This window comes from Priapulus caudatus, unplaced genomic scaffold (genome assembly GCF_000485595.1).
Source record: "Priapulus caudatus unplaced genomic scaffold, Priapulus_caudatus-5.0.1 Scaffold378, whole genome shotgun sequence".
In the NCBI taxonomy this organism is placed as follows: Eukaryota; Metazoa; Priapulida; class Priapulimorpha; order Priapulimorphida; family Priapulidae; genus Priapulus; species Priapulus caudatus.
The window spans coordinates 16,775-23,233 of record NW_014577439.1 but is presented as its reverse complement, the minus strand read 5'-3'; the positions used below and the strand labels follow the sequence as shown (position 1 = coordinate 23,233).

Genomic DNA, 6,459 nt, shown 5'->3' with positions numbered 1-6,459 from the left:
TCTCGCAACGTTCCTAGTCGGATTACACAAACAACACGCAGCACACACACACAGACACACACACATGCCGACACACGCATGCAGTGCGACGCGACGCTACGCACGCCACGCCTCGGACGCTGACGCACGGGCTGACACACACACAGACACACACGCATTGCGATGCACGCACGCACGCACGCTGACACACACACACAGACACACACGCATGCATGCACGCACGCACTCACGCAGACACACACACACAGACACACCGATGCATGCACGCACGGCACGTCACGCAGACACGACAACACACAGACACACAGCGCAACACATTAAAAGGTAGAATTTCTATCAGGCGGCAACGACGCTTCGGAAGTGCGGCGGTTCTGACGGGCGTCTGTACAGCGCGGGGCCCGTGCCGTCGGGCAGTAGGGCCCGCTTCGGCGTGGCTGGCCGGCGTGTCTGGTGGAGGAGAGGGAGGGGCGCAGGGCCGGGTGGAGAGCTATGCCCAGCAGCTCCATGCAGGAATACGCCAGCGCAGGCTGCTGTTCGCGTACGCAGAAGGCGAGGGCTCACCGATAGATTCAGCTGAAGGGCTGTCGCCACATGGTAATGACCCGATCGCTTAAGTAGTGAGACAAGGCGGTAACTGATATAAGCAAGGTTTAACTGCTGGACTGGTAGGCAGGAAGGTAAACCAATGACTGGTTAGCAGAGCGAAGGTAAACTAACTGCGTGACGCTGATGAGGAACGGGGGTAACTAACTGTTGACTGATTGCAGGATAGGCTAAATGGTGACTGGTAGAGAATAGGATAACCAAGTAACTAGCCTAGAGAAGGGTAACCGGCTGGGGCTGATTGGTGCTCACTGTGTATTTTTACATTGATTGTCTCGCTTCAAGTTTCTTGCGTGTTGTTATAAATGTTAATAGATGTGCTGGATGTGCGCCTATTACCCATACGGTGGTTTGCACCGGCGTCAGCTTTTTGGAAACTGCACGGCTAAAAATGTGGGTAGCATGGGCCTAACAATATTGAGTCTAAGACACACTTACAAAACAATTGCACTTCCCAAATCATTTTTTCCACACTGCCCACCAACTAACTCATTCCTGGTTAATACCTCGACCCGGCCACATTGTTGCTTGCACGCTCTCTACATTGTGTTTGTTTTTCTTGCCAGCGGGCTCCATTGGCAGCCCGTCTACTTCAGGCTTGGAGCACTGAACCTGGATCCACGCCACGCGTGGTAACTTTCTACGGTGCACGATTACATATTTACTAAGTACTCGCTTAGTCGATTATGTGCTGCCATCTAGATATTGCTGCGGAAATAATTTCTTAGTCTTACCTCAGCTGAGCAAAATTGTCAGAGGTGGCTCGAATGTGTAGAGTACAGAAATCTGTTACACAGCATTGTGTACTTCATAGACATCTAGGTAGAAGCTACTTTTACCAAGACATTTGCATTTGATGTGCTAGTATAGTATATATATAAGTCATGACTTAATCTATTTGGGCATATATATGTTATTGTTCGAATGATCTCTATTAAATTGACGTTAAATATATTCATGTTCTGTCACATATATATTAGTGCACTTTAAAAGGCTCCACAATGCCCGCATCCAAACGCTTAATTTCCAGCTACTAGACTAGCAAATACTCGTGGCCATGCATAATCACAGCTTACCTTTAGTGACAAAATAAACTGGTACTTCCTCCGCAGTTTCAGGCTGCCGCGGTTGGTCTCTTCTACAATGGTATTTTGAAATATACCTCCAATTTGTCTGAAATTCTCGATGTTGTTGACAGGTTTTCCCCAATCCCCAGCAACCGCGTGCAGCGGTGCTGCTGGGTACAGCGGGTTACCGTGCGTAGCGCCCAGCAAAGATAAAAACAGCCGCGGTGTGAGTCAGGTGCGGGTGTCGACCATCTTCGAGCTATATTGTTTGGCAAACAGCTCGGCGTGTTGGCGCCAGGAATGCCAGTTTTTCTCAGCCTCTTTCTGGTGGGCGTTTTAAGCACACGCCGCAGGTTGATAATGGGGCAGCGACTAGAGTTTTAGTTTTGTCATAAGCGGTAGTGTTAGTGATTATGCATGACACGAAGTATTGCTAGTTCAGTACTGGCAGAAATTAGGCTTTTGGCGATGCGGAATTGTTGAGTTCTTTATAGGCATTACCACATTCTGCTTTGTTAGAGAGGAAGTATGCACATCTGCAGATCATTCTTTCCAATTGAAAGGTACACTTAGTAAAAGTAATAAAAGGCAGGCCCAAACGATAAGATGAATCTTTAATAATTAAAAGCCTTAAGTAATTAAATTGTAGAACATGAATCAGTAATGAGATGGCGTACGCACCTAGCCAGTGTTGTCATGGTACAGCAGGCATGCTCATCTCATAAACAGAGCCTTTGGCAGCTTACGGGGGTTGAAGTGAGGGATTATTCTTGGCTGTGTCTCTGCCATGCCTTCCTTGTTACAATCTGTAATCCCCATGCGTGATGTGCTTTGAGAAATCCACATTCATAGATTCGTTATATCTATTGATATAGATGTATTCTCTTCAGTTCTGTTAGGTTACTTGTTTCGTGGTTTGCTGTGCCAGATGAGCGAGGAGAGGCAGTTGTAGAGAGAGCAAAAGGCATGACCGTCTTCTCTTCATAAGGGCGGCAAGTCTAGAAGAGCAGGTCACTCGCTCGCTTGTTTACCTGGAGATTTGATTACACGCGTTCAATGAATCGCCCAAGTATTTTCTCTAGTCTCACATTTTCACACACACATTGCATTCGTGTGCCGAGCGGCTCTGGGTGCCCGGGGCGGGGCGGTGCGGTGGCCTCACTGCAGTGCCCGCATTTCATTTCAGTCTAGCATTGCGTTGCTGCTTGATGCGTTCATTTTTGCATGTTTAATTTGGCTGCGTACATGTCCCTGTGCGCCTTCGCATCAATTACATCAGAATGCATAGTGCCAAAATCTCTCGTGTCAGAATGACGTTTTAAATGTATTTATGCAGTGCTTCGTCACTATATCGCAATGTTTAGGGTCCACCAGATGGTAGACGACTGCCCAGTCAACAGGGCTCACATTGTCTATGGGGCGAAACGGGCGGCAGAAAACTAGTTGCCGATGCGTAAGGCATTGACGAATGCCAAACGGAGGTTCAGGCATGCAGCTCTGCAAGGTCAAGATTACATAGCATGAGGAGTGCAGGTAGGGCTACGTAAAGATGAGGAGTGCAGGATATGACTACATAGCGTAAGAGATAACAGAGTAAGACTCATCTAGCATGAGAGCATTGCAGAGGTAGAGAGAAACTACATAGCATGCAGAATGCTGGGTAAGGGCAGGTGTGTAGCATGAGTGTTTAGGATAAGACTACATATCGATTAGAGCGCCACAGGGCTGAGACTACATAGCATCAAGAGTGTAGATAAAAGACTACACAGCCATGGAGCGGTACTATTAGGCTCTTACTCCCCAATAATGCACATCAATTAGCATGACAAGCAGAAATGTCCCTGCTAAAAATATGTTGACACAAAATATGTTGGTTTCATGCCCAAATCTATATCAATTTCACTTATCTTTTGAGTAATAATTTGCGCGTATCCTATACTTGTGATTTTCTTTTTTACGAGGCTGTAAATAGCAGCACATCTTTGCTGCGTTAGTCGCCCGATATTGACACATAAACTTGATAGATAGTCTATTAGCGTAGACCGAGAAGGTTGTTTGTGTGCATGACTCGTTAACTTGTGAGCTGATTAATGATCGGAATATAATAGGGTGCAATAGTATATTTGATCCAACTTTTGATATTAGCTGATAATAATGATATGGTGATGCAGCTACTGGTGAATCACTTTACAGGTGTGACGTTAGACACTGACGATAGTCTCGTCACCGAGCCTATCAACCTTAACAGAAGTTGAGCAGGCGCTGCCCCTCACAAGCTTTCACGATTAAAGATGCAGCACTGGCCCGACAGATGTCGTTGCCAAACCCAGGATTCGCCCCAGCCAATCACAGGGCAGAGGGCGTGCGTGGTGGCGCCCCCACGGGTCTGGCGCAGACGACGGTACACCTACCGGCCGCCGTGAGTGTTGTATTCATCGACCCACTACAAGGATGGCCGCCGTACTGGTCACAGTCATGCAATCCAGCACTCACCGCACCGTCAGCTCATCACTAGCAATGGGCGAGGCCGATCCACGGCATTGCACAGCTACTCTGCCAGAGTGCAGCCAACGAGCGGTCGGTGCTGCCGGCGTTGGGGGTCCGGAGAGGCGGTGGATCGTTTCGGGGGCGGACGCGTCGGCGGGTAGCCGGTGCCCAATCTTGTTGCCGCCGCTGCGATTCGCGGGACTGACGGCCGCGGCCGGGTTCGGCGTAGGCATCCTCGGTCGCCGCGGGACGCAGGCGAGACCTGTCCAGTGACGCACCGTACCTTGCAGAGCAGTGTGGAAAACCAGCAGGTAATGCTGCTCGCCCCCGGGCCACCAAGTTGCCACGTCGTTGCAAGCATTGTTTCCGAGAACATTCTTCTTGTCTTCGCGGATGCTCGTTTCAGTTAGACAGCCATGCGGTGAGTCACGTCGCGGGTCGATAGGTCAATCACTGTTTATAGGTGAATAGCGATAGCATCAACCGTGTATTCGGTGTCTGCTCACCTAGACTAGTCGGTCTCTGGTATACAGAGAGTTGCACCAACTCAGCGATTTGACGCACTTTTGTTATCCAATATGGATCGATCACCGCTGGCCGCTTAAGTACAGCGCTGTTATGGATACGCCTGTACAATGCGTCCCCGGTTAGTACTTAATTAGATCATAATCGTGCTTCAATTAAACTCAAAATTTACAGAGATTCGATAGCCTAAGACACGGAGCGTGCCGCGGTGTGTAGTATGGCTGTATCTAGATTTCCTAGAAATTGTTAACTGCAAATCGTTCGCGCCATATGAATATTTAATAGTACACTTTCTTACGGCTCCATAGCCGTGCGTATCCATTTGGAAACATACATGCCGTCCCCACGACCACTGTGACGATTTTCTCCGAGCTCGCCATGGCCGCAACTCTCTGTAATAGGTCACCTAACATAGACGTGACCCCCCCCCCTCTCCCCATCGTTCACGTCACGTGGCGATCTGTAATCGTCATGTAAAACAGCATTGTCTGACGTCTGCATTTCAGAATGTGTTAAACAGCGACTCCGAGTCGACCCTCTCCCCTGCCGGGTCAAGTGGCCATGCTCACCAGGGGGCGTGCTGCACCCGCGCTGAGGTCGACAGTGGGTTGGGTACGTCGGAGTCCAGCCGCGGTTGCTCGTGGCAGAATCGCGGAGGCACGCCATTGTCCAGCTTAGGTAAAAGCTATGCGTAGTGATGGGAGTCGGTTGGAATTTCATCATCGATCATCGGTTGCACTCAACCGATCGATGACCAAAGATAATCGATTATTTATTTTCATAGTCGAGCGCTTAGTTGGTTGCTGCAAACGACTGACTTTCGATTAGAATCGATCATCGGGACATCACTACGTGTCACCGTGTAAAATTCCTGCAGGGTAGATTCAACAGAGGTTGATGTTAGTGATGGAACAGTGTCATGTTATAATATAATGTAGGCACGTAAGAATATTAAAATATTTAATGATTGAAGACGATTCAACTAACATACACCAGAGAATGATAATAAAAAGTTTATTTTGGCTGTTGGTTTTGGCAACATTAAGTTTACGTAGTTTCTGTTGGTGGCAGGTGACGCGGTGATACTGAATAAGAGGGATATTGCACCGAGAGGGCATCAGGATCAGATATGTTACCCTGTGACTGTCACTGGCACTGATCTGCACTCTACTGTCAATCATGATCCAGGAGTCCGAGATTCGATGCGCATAAGACCCAGTAAGTCGAAATTACCACGACTATGCTCACCTGTTAATAATAATAATAATAATAATAATAATAGATGAGTAGAGAATAGTAATAATCTCGTTATACTGCAAATATCGTTTGCTGACTTTGGACAATAGAGCAAAACTCCTGCTAATTGTACCCATAAACACATTGTTTACATGTCAGGACTGTCTGAGCTGATAGTACTGCCATCTATAGAGTGTTTACCTACGTCGATCATTTCTTCTTGTGTTTCAGCTGGTCCTCGAAGGAGCAGAAGTATGAATGGATCTATATCACTGGTTCAGAATGCTGCCAATGTGTCCGCTGACTCTGCTAGTACGGAAGAGTACCAGTGAGTGTTGCTTCGCATGTAATTACACACTGCTTTAGAATACGATAAAAAACTACAAACTGGTATATTACAGTTAGAGTTATAGCATAATCTGTATCATAATGTTGTGTGGCTGAGTAGAATTTAGGCGTAAATGTGTGGATGCTGTAAGCAAAGAAATCTAAAAACAAGTAAAAATAGACATCTGCATCTGGCGTTCCTGCCATAGTAGAA

At 47.5% G+C, this 6,459-nt stretch overlaps 1 protein-coding gene across 1 annotated transcript in view; it reads left to right on the top strand.

Annotated features, from left to right (window-relative positions):
• The window catches only part of LOC106809697, a 17,711-nt gene that overhangs the window by 9,237 nt on the left and 2,015 nt on the right, over positions 1 to 6,459 (top strand). The window lies entirely within an intron of this gene.